This window comes from Crinia signifera, chromosome 6 (assembly GCF_055691185.1).
Source record: "Crinia signifera chromosome 6, ASM5569118v1, whole genome shotgun sequence".
In the NCBI taxonomy this organism is placed as follows: Eukaryota; Metazoa; Chordata; class Amphibia; order Anura; family Myobatrachidae; genus Crinia; species Crinia signifera.
In genome coordinates this window covers 269,241,101-269,264,301 of record NC_139222.1, presented here as the reverse complement: position 1 = coordinate 269,264,301, position 23,201 = coordinate 269,241,101, and the positions used below count along the sequence as shown (strand labels likewise).

The following is a 23,201-nucleotide window of genomic DNA, read 5'->3' as shown; positions in this document are numbered from 1 at the left end:
TGTTTGTCCCTCTGATTTTATGATACCAGCACCGGCTTTTTGAGCCCGGGGCTGGTTATGCTCAGGAGGGGGGACCGCACGCCGTTTTATTTATTTTTTTGTTTGTTTTAACTATTTTTTTTACAACAGAACCATGCACAGATCTCAATGATCTGTGCATGTTTCTGACAAAATCGCCAGTCAGAACCTGGTCTATTCTTTTAGCGATTTTTAGTAACCTTTACTAAAAATCACAACCCATTAAATATGCTAGTTCTATACTTTTTAATGGGAAACCATCTGGATGCGATTTTTAGTCTAACTAAAAATCGCACCTTTAAAAAATGCAAATTTTTCCAAAGATCGCAACATATAAAATATGCGATTTTCAGAAAATGTCAGAAAACGGCCATTTTTGCGAAAAAATTTGCAAAAATAAAAAAAAACGCACCCTATTAAATTTCGCCCCATGGTGTTTTCTGGGTGCGTCTGAAAAAGCATTTTTAAGGTGGTTCTCTGATGCCAGCACTGACCACTTCCAGCCGGTCTCAGCCGCGGATAAGTGGCAGCTTCCGTACTACTCCCATTTGCTCAGACGGAAAAGACTCGATGTTAAGGGATCTGCCACTGCACGGTGCAATCTCATCTGCAAGTTTTCCGATTAACAATCTGCGCTGAATTAACCCCTTACGTGCAGCTAATTTGATGACCTTTGTGCATTGGGTAAGGGTCATTGGGTCGACCAAATTAAGGTCAACATGCATTGGGTCGACCAATAAGGATCGACAGGGCATATGTCGACACAAGAAAAGTCGACATGGCTACGGTGGACATGGTCAACATGTCGACACAAGCATTAGGTCAACAATGGTTGACAGTCAAAAGGTCAACATGATTTTTTCATGTTTTTTTTGTCCCGAATGTTGACACAATCGACATGGACACCGAAAAAGTTCACTGTGTCCCCTCGGGCTTCTGGCACGGAGCCTCGCGCTGCTCGGCGTATTATATTCTCCCTCCATGCCTTAGTGGATGGTAGGGCATGAAATACCACCTGTTGGCTCAAAAAATTGTAAAACAGTTATGTCAACCTTTTGGCCGTCGACCTGCCCATTGTCGACGTAATGCTTGAGCCTGAATCAATGAAAGAAGGGCTACGATGCTGCCACTGCAGAGATTTCTCATGCCAAGTTCCGATGTGTGGGACTTTACACAAGCTCAGAAATAATTCCTGCACATCCTATGTCTCTAGTGCATTGTGAGTGGTGTTTGGCTGCATCTATGCTACCAATAAGATGACGAAATGAAAGAAGGGGTGAGATTTAATAGGATGAGATTTTCAGAAAGTGAGAGATTTGGTGAGAAATCTCCAGTTTTTATAAAGCGGCAATCATTTACACTTCAAAATCAAACTGGTTTAGCAGTGTTAATGATTGCCGCTTTAACAAAACTGGAGATTTCTCACCAAATCTCTCACTTTCTGAATCTCTCATCCTATTAAATCTCACCCATAATGTCACTATGCTACCCCTCAGAGCAGCTTATTGGCTCAGGGCATTTTGTGCCATATGGTATATACCGGCACTACGCATATGAGCACATATCTGTACTAGTGCAGCTATGGAAACGCACTGGCCATTTGGACACTACAGTAGCTGGAGAGCCTTCAGTCCAGCTCCCAAAACAGCTTTCTGAAAAAGCATTTATCTGTAGATGTGATACTTCAACAGACCGAAAATAAAATAATTAAAAATAAAAAAAAAGCTCCAGCGAAAGGGGTGAATGGTTTTCATTGGAGAGGAATTGAAAGCACCGGAGTTTTGTACGGATGTCTCGGAAATCAGAGGCTTGGATTCATTCCTGGCATATTGATCCAATGACAGTTTATGCATCCTGACATTCATAATCGCAGATGTCTGGTGATGTTTCAGATTAATGGGCCCAGGGACCGTTCATCTGTCTCTCCACATTAATTACCGGAGAGGTGTTTTTTCAATGATTTAGCTGACAGGAGCCAATGATGAATCCTACTGTAGCCCTGCAGCTCCGGGTCCCGGCTCTGTGAAGAAGGGGCATGATAAATCAGAATGGCACGCCCATCCTCAAAACAGAGCCCAGGAATATAGTTTAATGAGTAACTGACCTGTAGTCCACAGCTTTCAATAATATCTACAAAGTGATGTACAGTAGATGCTTCTGTGCAAAGCTGCCAGGAACCTGGCCCAGTGCTAGCCAAATCCTAAATCTGTCACTTAGGAGTGTAACACACATAAAGGAAACCGGCTATTCAATACCTTTCTGTTCAGTGCCTTTAGGGTGCAGTGAAAAGAAGCGCAGGTCTGTCTCGGCAAAGAACAAGGCAGGATATTCACTACAGCATAGCTCCCAAATGTCTCCACGGGAAAGTACTGTAAAACCAGGATGCTCCAACACTGGGACGCTCCAAGAACACAGTTACAGGCTTGGGCATACGCAGTCCCTTTTACGGAGTCAAGAAAAAACTCCGGTACTTGTGTATTATCACGGCGCCCATCGCATCGCATACCACTAATTAAGGTATGCGATGGCATGCGATGGGACCGATTTGAGGCTTTTCCCGGGCAGAGTGTACAATTTTAATATCGCGTCGCATCACATGCCATTATAATGGCATGCGATGCAACGCGATTTCAATGTTAAATGCCCACCCAGACCCGATTTTTAATTGTATCCCCACCCTAATAGGTAATGAGTATGTTAAATGCCTCCCCATTGTTAACGCCACCCTACTATCAACGCCAACCCGAAGTGTGGCGAGCGCAGCAAGCCCGCGAGGGGCGGCGGTACGCGTCCTACGACCTTTTCATACCCCCACTATCCACGTCGGCGTGCAGTTGATCCTATTTAGTGTGGCAAGCGCAGCGAGCCACCGAGCCTGAAGCGTGGCGAGCGCAGCGGTACACGTCCTACCACCTTTTCATACCCCCACTATCCACGTCGGCGTGCAGTTGATCCTATATAGTGTGGCGAGCGCAGCGAGCCACCGAGCCTGAAGCGTGGCGAGCGCAGCGAGCCTGAAGCGTGGCGAGCGCAGCGAGCCCCGCGATTGGACTCGCATAACTTCACAAGTATTAAGCGTCCCCTCATGGGGCTCGCTGCGCTCGCCACACTATATAAAATCAACTCCATGCCGACGTGGATAGTGGGGGCATGAAAAGGTCCTAGGACGCGTACCGCCGCCCCTCGCAAGCCTGCCTAGCTTCGGGTTGGCGTTGATAGTGGGGTGGCGTTAACAATGGGGGGGCTTTTAACATAGTCATTACCCATCACGGTGGGTGTACAATATAAAATCAGGTCTGGAGGGGCATTTAACATAGGAATTAGGCATCTGGGTGCATGTACGACTTAAAATCGGTCGTATCGCATGTGATCATATTGCATGCGATGCGATGCAACGCGATTTTTAGTTGTACAATGACCTGCAATGGAAATCGGGGGCACCGTGATAATACACAAATACCAAAACTCCTTATACATACTAGCCTTCCCGCCCAGAACGGTCCTGAAAATCAGGTTGCCCTACAGGTCCCCACAAAGGACAAACAAGTCTCATGGTTTTTGGGATGCCCCACTGCCTGGCCGCACACTTAGCATGTAGAGGCGGTGGCGTGGGCGGCTGATGACACAATTCAAGGTGAATCATAGCTATGCCTCCTACAGTAATGCAACCGCAGCCACCATGCCTCGTCTCACCTCCAGCTCGCCCCCTTTCTCCATGTCAGCCCCCCCAATCCACCCCCTCCACCCTAAGATCAGCCGAACTGAGAAAGAGCAAACCAAAAGTCGGTAAGTATGTCCCCATAGTGAAGATCATGGGAGGTGTGACTTGTGGGAGCCTCACTCCTATGACGCCACCCGTTTTTGGGGCTGGCTTCGCAGTGCAGGAGTCCCGACTCCCACATCAAGTATGTTGGGAGGTATTCTACAGACAGCACAGTAGAGAGCCTGTCCGGGTCAAGGAATTTCTCTGGGGGTTTGGCCTAATCACAGAAGGTGTGGCCAGGCATCCTTTCAATAAAATACAAAAAAAATAGTACTTTAAGCTCCTCCCTAGCTTCACCACAGCCTTGTACTGGGCTGAAGAGGAGTTGCTGCATCCAGGTAATGGGGGGGAGGACCCCTCTGGGCCCCTCCAACAGACCTCGGCCCGGGTATTTAGTACCCCTCCCCCCTGGTGCCCCTGGCTACAGAACAATACTTATGAATGGAATACATTTCACCTTTATGCAGATTCTGATTACTTCTTTCCCACAATGCATCTTGCTTAGTTCTGTCGCTTTACCTGACATTTAGTTAATGGCTGTACAGCAAGTATATGTGTGTCTTCTTGATTCAACCACAGTATATTATCAGGTAGCCAGCTATTAATAATCTAGCTCAATTCTGGAAGTAAAGGTCAGATGTTGAGCACGTCCCCCCCCCCCCCCCCCCCCCCCCCCCTTGGTGTGCTAAAGACCTACTTATGAAGAAACTAAAAGGCTCTATAATGCATTTCAGTGTGCTTTGCATTATTTTGCCAAATGCTTCATTTTAGTTAGTTGGGTACTTTGCAAAAAAAATGACATTTCCTTGACAACTTTTACAAAGATAAATGATCCCCAGTGGAGTGTTGTTGTATATCAAGCAGACGCAGCAGGCATTGGTAATACACTACCGGTGGCGCGTTAATGGAAATTTATCGAGGTAACTGGCTCCGCTGTCACATCGGTTTGTGGAAAAGCGTATAAAAACTTGGTGGAATAAGAAAAACACATGTATACTTACTGTACAGCCATTACGCGAATGTCAAGTAAAGCGGGGAACTTAGCGAGATGTCAAGGGGCCAGGGTAAGAGAATAGATGTAAGAGTGTAACATATGGAGTCATTACACATTCTGCAGGTACTGAGGAGCCATCAGCACCTAATATACAGTCCATCAGCTGGGAGCAGTGTCAATGCATATAAAAAGCTCATGAGTAACTCCATTTATCACAGCAGAGATGCAGACTCTGTATCTCCCATAGGAATCTCTGCTCTCAACTTCTGCTCATCGCTTCCTGCACTAATCTGTCGGCACTTGACCCAAAAACGCCAGGAAACAGAGAGTGAGCTCGGAAGGTTGGATAATCTGCAGAGGTCTGTAACCTGGTTCAGAGCAATTACACTTTCCATATCCATCCATAGTCTATACCATTCATGGGCAAAATGATTCCAGACTTTCTATCTATCTATCTATCTATCTATCTATCTATCTATCTATCTATCTATCTACCTATCTATCTTATATTTATCTATCTCATATCTATCTATGTATCATCTATACAGTATATCATAAAGAGATGTGTCACAGGATGGCACTCATTGCTGATGATAGATAATATTCCGGTGCCAGGAACATATAAGAAACATAAAAGCACTTACCCCCTCTTACAGGAAAGGATAGGAACCGGCACACGGGCATGAAGTGAAAGAAAAGTGGTTTATTGTACAAACATTATTGCACAAATGGACAGCTGATCACCTGACAGCTGTTTCAACTGCATGGCAGCAGTTTTTTTTATCAGAGGTAAAAACTGCTGCCATGCAGTTGAAACAGCTGTCAGGTGAACATCTGTCCATTTGTGCAATAATGTTTGTACAATAAACCACTTTTCTTTCACTTCATGCCCGTGTGCCGGTTCCTATCCTTTCCCTTTAAGAGGGCGTAAGTGCTTTTACAGTATATCATATAGATGTCTGTTTATCTGTCTTATATTTATTTATTTCATATCAATCTATCTTGTGTATTGGCTACAAGTTGGTAGGTGCATAGTGGATGTGAGCAAGGAGGTTAGAACACATATTGACACCAAACCGGAGTAGGTTTTATTGAAGATAAAAGGATAAAATGTAATAGAATGTAAACAGTATTCAATAGGATAAGGTATCAATCTCTCCTGGGCAAAGTACTGTAAAACCATAACACTGGGACGCTCCAAGAACACAGTTACAGGCTTGGGCATATGCAGTCCCTTTTACAAAGTCAAGAAATAAACTAACCTGCATGGTAAGAAGTCTGACCTTGAAGCCTGGTGACTCAGACACGCAATGTGGCTAATGAGTTATACACAATTACATTTATCTACATGACAATATATTATCCATCTATATCACAACTATCTATCTCACATCTATCTATCTATCTATCTACTGTATCTATCTATCTCACATTTATCTATCTATCTATCTATCTATCTATCTATCTACAGTATTATATAATTATCTGTTTCATATCTATCATATCATATCTGGCTCATTTGCATATGGGAACACCCAGCATGTCACGGGCGTTCTCATGGTAATGCTGGGTGTTCTCATACTAATGGTCCGATGGTGCGGGTGCAGGGGGCGGGCAGCTGACATCGCCGGATGCCAGCTGCATGACCTCTTCCCTCAGAATGTGAACGCAGATCTAAGGTTGCTCTGAGCAACCTTAGCTATGCGTGCTCGTTCCACATCATTCAATGGTCCATTCGCAGCAAGTGCGTGCAAACACACGCTGCGAATGGGTGGCAGCCAGGCCACCATTTGCAAGGTGGAGTTTGGTGGAATTTGCAGCCTTGCGAATAAACCAGAATAACCCCCTAAATCCAGCTCTGGCCAAAAGTAAGCCTGGAGTCTCAGCACAGCCAATACACCAACGTGTCACCACACAGAGCTTGTGAGATTCCTCTGTGGACATAGCACACCCAGTACAGCAGAGTACAGCACAGCATACAGCGGCATGCCTCCACACAGTCAGTTTAGCAAGCAGGCGTGAGCCTGGAGTCCCCGCACCGCCGATACAGCAGAGTACAGTGCAGGGTTTCGGCAGCATGTGGCGAATGGTTCAGGCAGCGGCGCCTACAGAGAATTGTCATGGGAAAATCCGACGTTGGGAATTCGGATTCACCGTTGGATCCGAAACTGGCCGGAACTCAGTCAGATCCCCAGCATCCGGGCTGCTCATCTCGCAGCGCACGGGCACAACGCACCATCATGTATGGGCACCTTTAGCCGGATATGGAAGCCCCGCTGTTACACATGCCTCAGGTATAGAATCCCTGATAAAGAACATTATAAGTGCAGTCGGTGCCAATATCACTGTAGAAACATATACGTGCAATAATTCATGAAACACTGTTCTTGAACTCCCGATGCATTATTAAAGGCAAGCTTTGAGATATCCACTCCTAACATCGGGCCACACAAGGCAGAGCTTCTTCATAAGAGGTTGAAAACAATCCAAGTGCAGACCGAGACCCACACAGATATAATAGTGGGAAATGAATTTACTGTAGTTTGTGCAATAATTGGAGCCAAGTCCCTGACTTATAGATTGTATTTCACACGCAGCACAGAGTACACCATCATATATTTTCTTGCATGTGGCACACCTACAGTACAGTGCTTCAACATTTAAATACACATCCTTGAAAATACTTCTACATTTTTTATTCAACCATCGGCCGCAGTGGCAAATGCAGGGTTTCTGCAGATGGGTTTCCAAATGTTTGATTTTAGGGCTTGATTGGTGCAGGTGGGGACCGACGGTGCGGCTCAGCGCATGCGCGTATTTGTGCACGTGCAGGGCCGCTGTACAAACGCCTTTCGGCTACTATCACAGTTCTGTTAGTATGGGGCGGGAGGGAGGGGAACGCTCAGCATTTAATGAAATGCTGGGCGTACAGGACGTCAGCGCCCACCCACTCTTCAGCGGACAGTTCAGACTAACTTTTAGTTCCAAAGGGGAGAGAGATCATTCAGTGGTAGAACATATTTTGCTCTAAATTGCAGACTGGTTTTTGCAAAGTGTGTTTCCCGGGATGTGCTCTGCTGATTTGCTGGCTGGACCCAGAGAACAGTCAAGTTTGCATGGCGCCGGGGAGCAGGCGAGTGCAGGCAGCTGTCTCCGAAGAGAGGGAGAGTGTGTGTGTGTGGGGGGGGGGGTGTTGTTGGTGGGGAGAGACCTGCCTCCTCACCCCACCCTCTCCTTTTTCCCCTGTCAACTTACCCCCATCACCTCGCCCCCTGTCACCTCACAAATTGACCTGTGAATCACAGCAGATTGCAGCAAGGTGGAGGAGCTTTAAAAATTGCTTGCTTTCTCTCCTCTGTTGGGAGGGTTTTTGGGGTACTGAGACACACCCGTCGCCCCCCCCCCCCAATTGCAGAGCCCGGGGATCAGATAGCCACCGCCCAGGCAGAGTGAAATCCCGCCCTGGGCAAGTCTGCTAATAGTTCGGGGATCGCCGTCTATCTGCAAATATTTCGCAACTCGCCATCAAATGATTTTCCCAGTCTGCGCAAACGTACTTACCTCCGACCCCTCCACAACTGTGCGACAGATACCGGCTGATCGAGGCCGGAGCTAACGTCACAGACCCTCCCTGAAAATGCCTGGGTGTGGCTGCGTTCTTCCTGACACACCCAGAAAACAGCCGGTTACCACCCCCAAACAGCAGCTCCCTGTCAATCTCACTGCCGGCAGAATTTGGTGATTTGTGTGGCTGTTTCGCCTGGTGCATGTGCGCTGCAACCCCGACAAATGCGCTGTCATTCCATAATCAATAGGATTGCAATTTTGCACAACAGCACTTACATCTGAATATCACCCAATATTTCCTGCCGCAGCGGGCTGTCCCAGTAAATTTCTGGGCATACTACCAATATACAGGTGTGTGCCAGTGGTGCCTGCAGTGGCGTTTCAACACTCGCCCCCCCCCCCCCCCCAGTAGTAGCTCACCCCTCCCCTTCTGTCACTCCTCCCCTCCTGTCACTCCCCCCAGCCCCTCCGCGCCTCCGATTGTATGCCAGAGCTCCTCTACTGCTGCCCCCCGCCGCCATTTACTGCATTGTGCATGCGCCGAGTCCCCCCCGAGCCTGCCACCTGGTCACTGCTGTGTATGGTGGCGGTAGGGGAACTCCTGTGTACGATAGCTGGAGTGGAGGAGCGGGAAGAGCAACAGGAGGGAGGGGGGGAGTGGTCTGTGCCATCTGTGGTGGGTATTTCTGGGGCAGGAAAACCCACTGAAGGGGTTAAACCCACTGCAGTGACCGCAGAAACGCTATCTCGTATACCATGCATGAGCAGTGTTGCTTTCCTACGTTGTGTTATTACTTATATAGCAGCGATGATGTGCGCACATTACAGGGTGCCAGGCTGTCCACTCATTGATTAACCTGTGCTATGGCTGTACACTATATTAAAAACATGGGTCAGCACTTTATTGAAGTGCAATGAGTTGAACAAAAACATAATGAACACTATAAAGTAGTCAGTTTGCAATAAGCGAAACACATGACACCACCTGAGAGTTCAATGTTAATGTTCGGTTGAGACAAGACGCGGTGAGAAAATAATACGAAGCAATAAAAATATAATGATGAACGGAAGACAAACACTGGCCAGGATAGTCGCTGTGTAGCGCCTGCATTCATTCTAAAGAGGGATTAAACAGCAACAGTAACGTCTCCGAGCCGGTCCAAGGTGTCGCCATTATCAGCCTTTGGTCTGTTCTCCATCTTCCATTTTCATTCTCTTGCTACGAATAATAGGCCTGATTCAGACCTGCCTCTAAGCGGAGTATATTCGCTGCCTAGCACACAAGTAAATGCCGCCCTGCTGAGGCACGCCCATCCCACCGCCCGAATCCCCACGCTACGATGTGGGCGAATGTGTATGAAGGTTACTGGACTTCCTCTTATGCAGATCGTTCTTCTGCAAATTATCGACGGGCGTTGGCTGCCTGTCACGCAATTTGTGAATGCCCCAGCGAGTGATATGGAGTTTATAGATTCTTGTATCCTCTTGCTGTCAACAGTATATATACATACCAACTGTCCCAATATGTATACATTCCAACTGTCCCGATATTCAGGGGACCATTATGTTTTTTGGGGACGGTCCCACGTCCCGCCCGGGACCAGCAGTGTCACGCCAGAATCCCAACTGCCAGCATACCTAACAGGGTGTTTCAGCAATATAACCGGTGGTGGGGTGGGGGAGGTATCCGGACTCATCATAGATTGACTCTAGGTCAGGCATGTCCAAACGATGGACATGCCTCCAGCTGTTGTGAAACTACAAGTCCCATCATGCCTTGCCACAGTTTTGCTACTAGGGAATGCTAAAACTATGGCAAGGCATGCTGGGATGTGTAGTTTCACAAAAGCTGGAGGGCCATCGTTTGGATATGCCTGCTCTAGGTTGACAGTCATAAGGTCGACCACTATTGGTTGACAGTGAAAAGGTTGACAGGGTCCAAAGGTCTACAGTGAAAAGGTCGACAATCAAAAGGTCAACAGGGTCAAAAGGTGGACAGTCAAAATGTCGACATCCAATACAATGTGGAGGGAGAATACCATAGTGTGCCGAGCGCAATGAGGCATCGAGCCCGAATCATGACGAGCGCAGCGAGCCATGAGAGGGGACGCGGTACACTTAGACAGTGTCCATGTCGACCTATGTAGACATAGACACCGCAAAAAAAAACATGGAAAAACTTGTGTCGACCTGTTGAACTTGTCGACCTTTTGACCCTGTCGACCATTAGAGGTCGACCATATGATTGTAGATGTAGACATTGTAGATCTAATATACCACAACCGGGGAGGGTTAGGTTTGGGCACCTGTGGGTGAGGTAGGGGAAAGTTAGGGATACGCTATGGCTATGGGGAAGGAGTGGTACGGTTTAGGTACTATGGGGTAAATTTATTAAAGCTTCAGAGCTGAAGTTGCCCATAGCAACCATATTCTGTCATTTCCTAGAAAATAGATTGGTTTCTAAGGGCAACATCCTCTCCATTTGTAGAAGCTTTAGTTAAATACCCCTTAGAAGGGGGATGCTAGGTTGCGGGTGGGAGAGGAAAGCCCCGTACACACGGGGCGATTTGGTCGCTGAGCCATATTGACTTAACCCCTTCACGACATTTGACGTATATATACGTCATGATCGGGAAGTACTTCCCGACACATGACGTATATATACGTCATGACTTCTAACTGTCACTGCGTCTAGAGACGCAGTGACAGTTAGGTGATGTCTGCTGTCCCTGACAGCAGACATCCCCCCTCGCCGCCCAGGGGGGGCAGGGGTGCCCCCCCGGTCGGCGATCGCTGTGATTGGCTGTTCAAATCTGAACAGCCATTCACAGCGTTTTCTGTGTTACCGGCGGCTAAGCCGCTCGGTAACACAGGGATTCACTGGTGATCGGTGCTGTCAAGTACAGCACCGATCACCACCGATGTGCAGCCCCCCCTCGAACCCGCCGGGCACTCACCCGGCAGCAGCAGCGGCTCCCCCGGCTCCCCCGGAGCGTCTGGAGCGCACGCAGCGCTGCCCTCCTCCCCCCTCCCCCCCGCAGAGCAGCAGCAGCAGCATCAAGCTGCAGAAAAAGTAAAAAAATAAACATATGCACTGAAAAATATATTTATATATATATATATATATATATATATATACACACACACATATATATATATATATATATATATGTGTGTGTGTGTGTATATATATATGTATATATATATATATATATATATACACACATATATATATATATGTGTGTGTGTGTGTGTGTGTGTGTGTGTGTGTATATACCGCACCGATTACCACCGATCGCCAGCCCCCCCCCCCCCCCTCCCACCCGGCAGCCCCCCTCCCTCCCACCCACCCGGCTGCCGCAGCGCCAGCACCCCTCCCACCCCCCCGCCAGCCGCAGCGCCAGCCCCCCTCCCAAAGCTGGTGACTAAAATGGGGTCACTTGTGGGGGGGTTCCACTGTATTGGTGCTTCGGGGGTCTTGCTAATGCGACATAGCACCCACCATTCATTCCACCACCAAAAATCACTCCTTCCCTTCTGAGTCCTGCCATGCACCCAACTGGTATTTTTTGGTCACACGTGAGGCATTGCCGTACTCGGGAGAAATTGGGGCACAGATTTTGGGGTGCTTTGTCTCCTTCATTCCTTGTGAAAATAAAAAATTTTGAGCCAGAACTGCATTTTTCTGTAAAAAATTACATTTTTTTACACAAAAATGCAGATCTGGCTCAAAATTTTTCATTTTCACAAGGAATGAAGGAGACAAAGCACCCCAAAATCTGTGCCCCAATTTCTCCCGAGTACGGCAATGCCTCACGTGTGACCAAAAAATACCAGTTGGGTGCATGGCAGGACTCAGAAGGGAAGGAGTGATTTTTGGATTTTGCAGCACAGATTCTGGTTGAATGACCCCCGAAACACCCATACAGTGGAACCCCCCCACAAGTGACCCCATTTTGCAAACTACACCCTTCAGGGAATTCATCAAGGGGTATAGTGTACATTTCAAACCCCCCGGGGTTTCACCAATTTTGATACAACTGAGCTGTGAAAATGAAAAATTAATTTTTTTCATTTTCACTGCCCAGTTGTACCACAATTGGTGAAACCCCTGGGGGTTTGAAATGTACACTATACCCCTAGATGAATTCCCTGAAGGGTGTAGTTTGCAAAATGGGGTCACTTGTGGGGGGGTACCTAACTTTTAGCATCTTATGGTGCCTAGAAACCTACATGGTGCCTAAAAAATAATCTCATAAAAAGGAGGCTCCAAAATCAAGTAGGTGCTCCTTCTATTATGAAGCCTGTGGTTTGGTCACCGTGTACACTAGGGCCACATATAGGATATTTATGAAAACCAAAGAATTGGGGGAATCAATTTTTAGTCACATTTCTCTAGTAAAATCTACTGTGTTCCTTAGAAAAATGTATTAAAATTGCAAATCTGCAAAAAAAATGAAATTTGGAAATTTCACCTACACTTTCTTTTAATTCCTGTGAAACACCTAAAGGGTTAACAAACTTCCAAAATGCTGTTTTGAATACTGTGAGGGGTGCAGTTTTTGAAATGGCATCATTTATGGGGGTGTCTCACATACAAGTCACTCAAAGTCACATCATAACTGACCTGGTCCCTAAAAAAATCAGAGTTTGAAATTTTCTTGAAAATTTGAGAATTTGCTATTCATATTTGAAGCCTCCTAGTGTCCAAAAAAATGAAAATGAGGTTGAAATAATGATGGCAACATAAAGTAGACATATGGTCTATGTTAGTTATTCACTATTTTGAGTGGTAAGATTATTTGTCTCACAAGCAGAAAATTTAACATTTTGCAAATCGCAAAATTTTCCATTTTTTTACGACATTTTGGTATTTTTCACAAAAAAACACAGACTGTATCGACGAAAATTTACCACTAACTTGAAGTACAATGTGTCACGAGAAAACAATCTCAAAATCACTGGGATAAGGAAAAGCAAAAAAAAGTTATCCCCACTTAAGTGATACATGCCAGATTTGAAAAAAAGGGCTCTGTCAGGAAGACAAAAACTGGCTCTGTCATGAAGGGGTTAATATCGCTCAGCGACCAAATCGCCCAGTGTCCCGTTTCCATCAGCGACCAGGAGCATGTTCCTGTGACCAGTGACAAATACAGGGCGCGCTCCCGCGACCGTCACCCTGTACGCACAGGGATATGGTCATTCAGTGATCATATCCCGGGCGATTCTGGCTAGAATGTACCATTCTGGCCATATGTACAGGGCACTGCAAGTCCACCAAACCGCACCCCCCCCCCCCCCCCCCACCATAAAAATCCATCGAATGATGTGGAACGTGTACGCAGATCTAAACTTAAATTTGCGTGCACCCTTGGGAGGAAGTGGGCGGGCAGATGACATCCAGTGATGTCAGCTGCCCGCCCCCTTCACAGTCTGCTCCCCGTGGCCGCACGCACTCGGCATATGCACATGCGCAGAAATGACCCTGTGTAAACGGACCAGAATATCCCAAGTGAGGTCGTCAATCAGTTCAACAATGCAAAAAATATACGTATATTTAAACAGCATAGGTGAAATATTGGTGATTATGGGGGAAATTTACTAATATGAAAAACCTAGTTTTTCGTATTGATATTTCCCCTACGACTGCATACGACTGTTTCAGTCGTATGCAAAGTCGTGTTCCGGAGGGGAATGTACAAAGCAGTCATATACGACTGCTTTGTAACCCTCCGATGGTGTAACAATTCGTATTAGCTGGCCATATATACGGACGCTAATACGAATTCGTACAGGCAGTCTGCACGGATCAGTCAGATCCATCATATCAGTCAGATCCGTGCAGGCTGCAGAGTGTAAAAAAAAATAGAAAAATAAATAAATTAAAAAAAAAACAGAGTGGGGTCCCCCCCACAGCTGTAACCAGCACCAGGCTGAAAGAGCCGGGGCCGGTAATTAAAAATCAGGGAACCCGACTAATAGGGGTTCCCCGATTTTTAACAACCAGCCCCAGGCTCCAGGGGCTGGTTCCCAAAATACGGGGGACAAAATGAGTAGAGTTCCCCCGTATTTAAAGAACCAGCTCCAGGCACAACCAGCCAGCAGGGTAATGTCACTTTCCGCATTGCACTGAGGAATGATGCAGAGATATTTCATACTCGGTGCCTCTCAGAATGATTTCTATTGGCCGCCTAGCGGCCAATCAGGAGACGACTTTCTTGGCTCCTGATTGGCCGCTAGGCGGCCAATAGAAATCATTCTGAGGAGAGGCGTAGAAGATGAAACATCTCTGCATCTCTCCTCAGTGCGATGCGGACAGTGCGGGGACCGGCGACAGCATGAAGATTACCTGGATTACGGCGGACCAAGAGAAGACATCTTCAGCACAGGACCAGGTGAGTAGGATTTCCTTCCACAGCTCCAACATGGATTTCTTCGGACCCGGACACCGACATGGACCTGGAGGACGACACGGACCGCCGACATGGACCTGGAGGACGACACAGGACACCGGACACCAGGACAGAGGGCTACCTACGGGATCAAGAAAGGTAAGTATCAGTATGTGTGTAATGTATGTATTAAACTTTTATTTTCATTGTGTCAGTGTGTGTTTATTGTACTATTTTTTTAACTGTGGAACTACAAGACCCAGCGGGCCCTTTAATGCCCCGCAGGCTGGGACTTGTGGTTTTCCAAGTTCCAGCTTGCGGGGGAGGCTTGCTGGGACTCATAGTTCCACAGTTTTAAACAATAGTTTTTTCATCTATTTTTTTTTTAAACCACAATCAGCCCGGTGACCACAGCCCAGGGTCACCGGTGACAGCACCAGGCTTAGGCCTGGTCAGGTAAGTCCTGGAGGGGGGGGTGACCCCTTTATTGGGGGGGTCCCCACTCCCCCAGGACCCCTGGCCAGGCTGACCGGTCAGGGGGTTAATGTTTTGGCAGTGGGACCTTATATAATAAGTGTCCCCCGGCTGTGACATTACCCTGCTGGCTGGTTGTGCCTGGGGCTGGTTCTTAAAATACGGGGGACCCCTACTCATTTTGTCCCCCGTATTTTGGGAACCAGCCCCGGACCTGGAGCCTGGGGCTGGTTGTTAAAAATCGGGGAACCCCTATTTGTCGGGTTCCCTGATTTTTAATTACCGGCTCGGCTCTTTTAGCCTGGTGCTGGTTACAGCTGTGGGGGGGACCCCACGCTGTTTTTTTAATTTATTTATTTAATTTTCCTTTTTTTTTTACACTAAAGCCTGCACGGATCTGACTGATCCGTGCAGGCTTAAAGCAAATCCGACAGGGAAAGCAAGGTGTATTTTCCTGCCGTATTTTGGTGCCTGTTTTACACCAATTAGCAGCCAGATTATCAATACGGCTGCTTAGTACATCAGGAACCACCATTCTTTTGAATGGTGATTCCTGTCGTATCCTATCGATGGTGTAGACCAGGGGTGTCAAACTCAAATTCATCAGGGGCCGCATCAGCAGTTTGGTCACCCTCAAAGGGCCGGTTGTATCTGTAGGACTATGTGTCCACTCTTTATTATCATAAATTATTGTCACTGCATTCAATTATTACTGTTTTTTGTAATAATGTAAGTAATAACTAGCAGGGAGATTGGCTGGGGGCCTAGGACGTGACGTCAGATCGCCCAGCAGGTGACCTGGGCCTCTGGGTTCGCAGGACTCTCGCTATAGTTCTGGACTGGTGGTGACAGTGGGACAGATAATGATAATGACCCTGGACACAGGCAGCCGCACTGCAGATTTGTGGGCTCAGGCTGCGGCTGTGTGCTGCTGGCCTGGCTCTCTGCCTGCCCGGCTACGGACTCTGGACTGGACAGACTGGTCTGGACAACAAGAGACAACACAACTGTGCCCACCCCACTGCCGAACTTACAGTAAATATACTGAACCAACTGATGCCACTGCTGCGCAGCGCGGCACCACAGGCAGGAGGCAGCTCACCGCCGGGCCGGCGTCCAAGTCCGACAGGCAGCCGCATGCACGTGACGGTGTCACTGGCACTGCTGTCAGGCGGGCGTGTGTCACACATGGCAGCGCCGTAGCCGCTGCCCGCAGGAGGAGCCGGGGAGGAGTCGGGCACGTCACACAGTGACACTAACAAGTCTGTGTCCACTGTCCTGCCTCCCTCCTCCTCCCAGCGAGCGCCGCGGCGGAGTGACTGTGTCACCCGGCTTCCTCACGTTGTTAGGTATGTCTCTCAGTCTCGAGTCGTCATGTGAGTGTCACTGAATGTGATGTGACACTCACACTGTGATGGCTTCCCGCAGTAATGTAATCGGCGCCAGACGGGGGTGGGTGGCGGCGGCTGCGTGGGCCACATGACGAGGTCTGGCGGGCCGGATTTGGCCCGCGGGCCTTGTGTTTGACACCCGTGGTGTAGACATTCGTATTAGTAAATACAAATACGAGTGTCCCATCTTTAGGAATACGAATTGTTGTATTTTCGGGATTGTAAATCCCGAAAATACAAATGTGTAAAAAATAGGTGTATTTCTGCCTACGAATACACCTATTTTTTACGAATCCATATTGGTAAATTTCCCCCTATATGTCTGTTTAAGCTTATCTTGTCCATGGTGATTTTAAACTTCATGATAACTGACAATTGGTGATTATTCATTAGCCAATAGGAAATGTGTTTTTAAGACTAGATCTAGTCATGGGATGATGCAAAATGAATTGCAAGACAAAAATAGTATCATGTGTAACCAATGGATTCCTATTACACCAGCTACACATCTGACATTTGGCGGGAGAGCTACACGCCTGCAGTTTGTTCATCTAAAGGCCAAAGCACACATCAATGAATTGTAATCATGAGTTTAATACGAACTGTCCAATACAGGTAAACAGCGAATCAATCACAAACAAGAAACCTCTCCTGTCTGGCTATAAGGGTGATGTACTCACCAGAGATAAGGTAAAGCCTGTGGAAGTCTGCTTCTGAGTAATGCCCGCAGACAATGCCCCGCCGATGCCTACCTGCAGTCCCGCTGACACTGCCTCCTGGTCCACCGCAATGCGCCCGCTCTCTTCACTCAGATCTCTTAGTGGATAGGGGAGATAACTATAGCTGTGTACACAATCGAATCCACATCGAATGGTTTTTAGGACATTTTCGATCTGCATTTGATTCGATGCGCGCTCCCCTTCTCTCAAAATCGAAAACAAAAACAGACTGTGCAGCCAAGGAAATCTCAAATTTGATCCAGTAAATCGAATGCGTACATTGTGCCTACATTGTGAAATCGAATGCAAAAGTACAGATCTAATGCCAAATCGAATGGAAAGATCTAATGCCAGATCTAATAGAAAATTGAATCAAAAGAAAATTGATGTGTGTGTACAGGGCTATATATTTGATTTTCTATTAGATCTGGCATTAGATCTTTCCATTCGATTTGGCATTAGATCTATACTTTTGCATTAGATATAGAATTCGATATACATTCATGGTACATTGTACACATTCGGTTTACTGGATCGAATTCGATATTTCCTTGGCTGCACAGTAGATTTTTCTGTTCGATTTTGTGAAAACGGGAGCGTGCATCGAATCGAATGTAGATCGAAAGTGACACAAAAACCATTCGATTTCGTTAAGGATTCGATTTTGCTTCTATAAGCAAAATTGAATCGAAATTTGGGGAAAATCGATGCATGTGTACTGGGCTTTACATCGAATCTAAAGTAAAACAAAGTGTGTACATAGCTTTAGCTTGATGTATAACATGTACTCACTGATGATGCATTAGTGATCAGTGGCATTGAGAGGGAGGGGGGCGGGTACTTTTTACCCGGGCCCGGGTCTGCTGGAGGGGCATTCGTCCTGCACCCCCGTTGCAGGGATCCGGGTAGTGTGCAAATTTGCAGAGACCGCGATTATTGAATGACTGCACATGCGTAGGGATCATAGCTCAAACAGCGACAGAACTAACATATGGATCTTATCGCAATCCTCTCGCAATTTGACAGACAGGAAGCCGGTGTTTGGCGGTGGTAACTGTATGTTTTCTGGGAGAGTCAGATAAAATGCAGACGTACCCAGACATTTTAAGGGAGTGTCAGCGACGTCAGTGCAGGGCCTCGATCAGCATATTGCCATTATTCCATAGCTGGCGTGCCAATCACACGGTGCTCTGGTGACTCAGCAATGGACGTGTGAGCGTGTGAGTCGGAGATAAGAGCGTCTGGTGCAATGGGGGCAATATAAAAAAATGGCTCCATCTGTATGCACAGGGCGGGTTTTCACTCTTACTGGACGGCTGCTATCTACTCGCTGTGACCTGCAACTTTGCAGATCAGTGATCAGGTCTGAATCAGGCCGTAAATCCCAAATACTGCCCCAAAAGGGTTCCGGGGGTGGTTGTAGAATTGCTAAATTGGTACTTGTTTCCTAGCACGGCGCCAGCGATTTTATTTGTATCCATCGGGTCCTAAAAAATTGGGTCGATCGCATCGCATGCAACCAAATCGCATGCGATGCTATTGACGCGATCTTTACATTGGAACCAATGTAAAATGGTCCCTGAGACCCGATTTTACATTGGGCCCAATATTAAATGCCCCGCAGAGCCCAATTTTCATTTTATACCCACCCTGATGGGTCAAATGCCTCCCATTGTTAATGACACCCCACGATGAACGCCAACCCGAAGCGTGGCGAGCGCAGTGAGCCCGCGAGGGGCGGCGGTACGGGTCCTCCGACCTTTTCATACCCCCTCTATCCACGTCGGCGTGGAGTTGATTCTATATAGTGTTGATTCTATATAGGGTTGGCGTTCATCGTGGGGTGGCGTTAACAATGGGGGGGGGGGATTTCACATACAAATTACCCATCAGGGTGGGTATTCAATCAAAAATCGGGTATGGTGGGCCATTTAACATTGTTCCCTATGTAAAATCAGGTCCATCGCATTGTATGCCATTATAATGGCATACAATGGACCCGATTTTACATAGGAATTTAACATTGAGTACAATGCATTCAATGTTAAATCGCGTCAGTCGCATCGCATGCCATTATAATGGCCTGCGATGGATCCGATTTTCTAATTGTCTAAAACGCGTCGGTCGGTCCCATCGCATACCTTAACTTAAGGTATGCGATGGGTCACGATGGGCGCCGTGCTAGGAAACAAGTACCGCTAAATTTACCAGGCTCCAGAAAGCAAAACTCTGTGGCAATGGACGGACGCACGCACGCACGCACAGGTGTAGTGAGAAGAATCCGCACACACAGCACTGCACTACTAGGGGACAGTTACTAAAGGTCGATTTGCTGTTTTGGGGCTTTTTTTTGCAATCATAAATTTACTAAGTGATATCTTTGCAGGCTCTTGTGTTTAAAAGTGTACAAAGGGGACCCCCTAAAAGCACAACCCCATGCTGGGTTAAAACATATAGGGAAAAAAAAGCAGTAGTTCCCAAACTGTGTGCCATGGCTCCCTGGGGTGCCTCGGGACACTTGCAGGGGTACCACGGGTTGATGGACCAGTTCAAATTATTTTTGGTCAATTATTTATGGACAAAATAAATTCTAGTGACTGCCAATCATAAAATATGCGTACAAATAGAACAAAATCCTCTGATTTACCATATATACACAATCTACTGAGTTTTCAATTTTTTTTTTTTTTTGGCCTAGGGGTGCCGTGATTCAAAAAAGATTGGGAACCCCTGGTATAACATACCCTCCAACATGACCCATTGCATTCGGTACACAATGCTCTGCTCCTGGACTTCCCTGGTAATGTAGGATTGCCAGCACCTGTGTGGAACTAGGTAATTGACGAGAAGGTTGTTTCAACACAGGTGATGACAATCATACATTACCAGGAACGTCCAGGAACAGAGCATTGTGTACCGAATGCAATGGGTCATGTTGGAGGGTATAGTATAGGGACTTGCAATTTTCTAATTTCATTGCACTAGCATCCCAAATAATCCTAAAGCTGGGGTGACTAGTTGGGGGGGGGGGTTAATGCTTCGGCAGGGGACTATGTAAAAACCGGATCCGGACTAGCCCCCGGACCGGACTAGCCCCCGGACCGGACATCAAGATCTGCAGTCCGGAGCTTGTAGTGTCCGGTCCAGGGGGGGTGGTCTTTGTGATAGCTATCACCAGTGACATGGGGAAGGGGAGACTACAGCCTCCCCGTGTGGTCCGGACCGTCCGGTTTTTGCTACATGCCCGGACCATACATGGAGGAGGCTTTGTTCTCCCCCTCCTTTTCCCTGGTGGCAGGTGTCACAGGCAGGGCACCCCCGGACCGGACGCTATAAGCTCCGGACTGCAGATTTTGATGTCCAGTCCGGCGGTCCGGGGATCTTGTCCTGGTCCGGTTTTTACCCATACCCCTTCGGCAGTACCAATATAAGCATTTCCCCTTACTGTGGCATTACCCCTGCTATGAGCCCACTGCTGGCTGTTTGAAATATGGGGGAGCCTACGCATTACAGGGGAACCCCCACAGTAATTCCTTAACCAGGAACAGTACACAGAGCATGATAGAATGATGATCCTGCCTAGAGACATGTGCGAGTTTATACAACACCAGGAAACGTTACAGTCATATCCCTGGGTACTTTCATGTAATGTCAAGCTTAATAAAATAAAACGCCATCCGGAGAATCTTGTCCCCGCCGCCGCCCCGTAGCCGCTGTGAGAGGCGAGCAGCGAGTGACATCACGTGATCCGGCAACGGGTAAAGAACGCGGCGGCGATGGCTGCGGTGTCCCGAAACGGGGAACAAGGCGGAAGAAACGTTTAATCATGTGAGCGGAGACCCCTTGATAACCGCTGCCGGCCTCTCCCTGACGCAGGTCTGACGGGAGCAGTGTGTGTAGGCGGAAGTAGTGCCACCTGTGGCTCACTAGTGGTGGCGGGGGACTACAACTCCCAGAATGCCGTGCAGCTCCATATCTTGGACGATATCTGCTCCCCTCTGGCTTTAGGGGGTAATCATAATCAGTAGCTGCTAATCTGCCTCCCTGGGCGGAATGGTCACAGTCCTGCTCTGCTATTTACTCTGTAGCATGTAAGTATGAGGCAGCCACTGGTGGCAATGAGTGCTGGGGGCTCCAGTCCACTGTCCTGGGGAATTTGTTAATTATTGGGGAAGTGGATCAAATGGTGCATATCGTCTAGTGTGTGTATACCCTATATCGGTCAGTGTATCCGCCATTATCGGTAATTATATCGACGGTGTATTGTATAGTGTGTACCCATCTTTACACTATCGCAGTTTACTTATAAGTCCGCAGGCAGGGACTATGTAAAAACGGACTGCCGGACAGGACATCAAAATCTGCAGTCCGAAGCTTGTAGGGTCCGGTCCGGGGGGTGTCCTGTCCGGGGGGGTCCCTGTGATAGCTATCACCAGGGACATGGGGGAGGGGAGATTACAGCCTCCCCGTGTGGTCCGGACCATCCGGTTTTTGCTACATGCCCGGACCATACAGGGAGGCTTTATTCTAGCCCCCCCCTCCTCCTCTACCTGGTGACAGGTGTGACAGGCAGCCCCCCCCGGACAGGACACCCCCCGGACCGGAGGCTACAAGCTACAAAATGCAGAGTTTGATGTCCGATCCGGCGGTCCGGAGGTTTTGTGTTGTCCGGTTTTCACCCATACCCCCGCAGGCAGCGGTTAACGGCTATAGCTCCCTTGGCCAATTTGAGGTATTGAAGCCCTGTAGCTACTATGGCTAATACATCCAAAAACAGCAGTTTTAGGAGATATCCCCAAAATAATACTACTGAGAAATATGCCCCCCTCTAGCATAAACCAGTCTTCTTTAGCATTTATAACAAATCCAATGCAAATTTGCATTTAGAATCGACATGATATCGTTAACTAGATCAGCTTCAGACAGGATCATATTGTGTGTGTGTATGGGGCTTTAGATCTGACAATGACTTAAATTATAATAGTGCACGCTACCTAATAACAAAGTTTAAGCAAACAGGGGGGGTGCTGCGCTCACCTTCTGAGGTGCTCACACAGCTGTGTGAGCACCTCAGAAGGTGAGCGCAGCACCCCCCCTGTTTGCTTATCTCATATCTAGAGTTTGGACCACTCTGGGTCTGCAGCCCCTTCGTACATCAGTACTTGAGCGCTATACCCACCTCTGTACAAAAACTTAATAACAAAGTTTAGCATGCAAACACAGAGGGCTGACTAGTGTGTGTGTGTGTGTGTGTGTATATATATATATATATATATATATATATATATATATATATATATATATATATATATATATATATATATATATATATATATATATATATATTCACCTAAAACACTACTAACTTCGCATTTAATGCCTGCAGATGTTGGAAAAGTGATATAACACAGCACTAATGCTGCCCATACACGCCCCGATACGGGTGTGCGTTCCGTGCTAACAAGCATGGATCACATTGCATTGCCTGTGCATGCGTTGTGTATGCAATGTGATGAAAACAAAGTACAAAAAGTATGTGCAAGCACATACTTTTTGTACTGTGTGATGAGGTGCTTCGGGAGCGCTCACCTCAAAGCACAGAACGCACAGCCCGCATTGCAGCGTGTATGGGCTGCTTATGGGAGAGATGGTTAAATATACCCCTTTTACACCAAAATCCTGGATCCAGCCTGGTATGGGTTCCCGACAGTCGGGATCCCGACTGTCAAAACGCAGACAGCCAGGTGCCCGACTGCCACCCGCTATTTTCCCTCGTGGAGGGAGAATAGAATAGGTGGCTCGCGTGGCTTATTTGCGCTCGCCGTGCTGTCTGACTCCGGGCAGTCGGGATAATGACTGTCGGAGTCCCGTACCACACCCCCT

At 47.4% G+C, this 23,201-nt stretch overlaps 1 protein-coding gene across 3 annotated transcripts in view; it reads left to right on the top strand.

Moving 5' to 3' along the window:
- Nucleotides 1–21,006: 21,006 nt before the first annotated feature.
- Nucleotides 21,007–23,201, top strand: part of R3HCC1L (R3H domain and coiled-coil containing 1 like) — a 48,040-nt gene continuing 45,845 nt past the window's right edge. For 2 of the 3 annotated variants that reach the window (XM_083149571.1, XM_083149572.1), the window contains exon 1: nt 21,007–21,409. The gene's annotated coding sequence lies outside the window, so the exon portion shown is untranslated. The remainder of the gene's footprint in view (nt 21,410–23,201) is intronic. The other variant, XM_083149573.1, reaches the window with a different exon arrangement.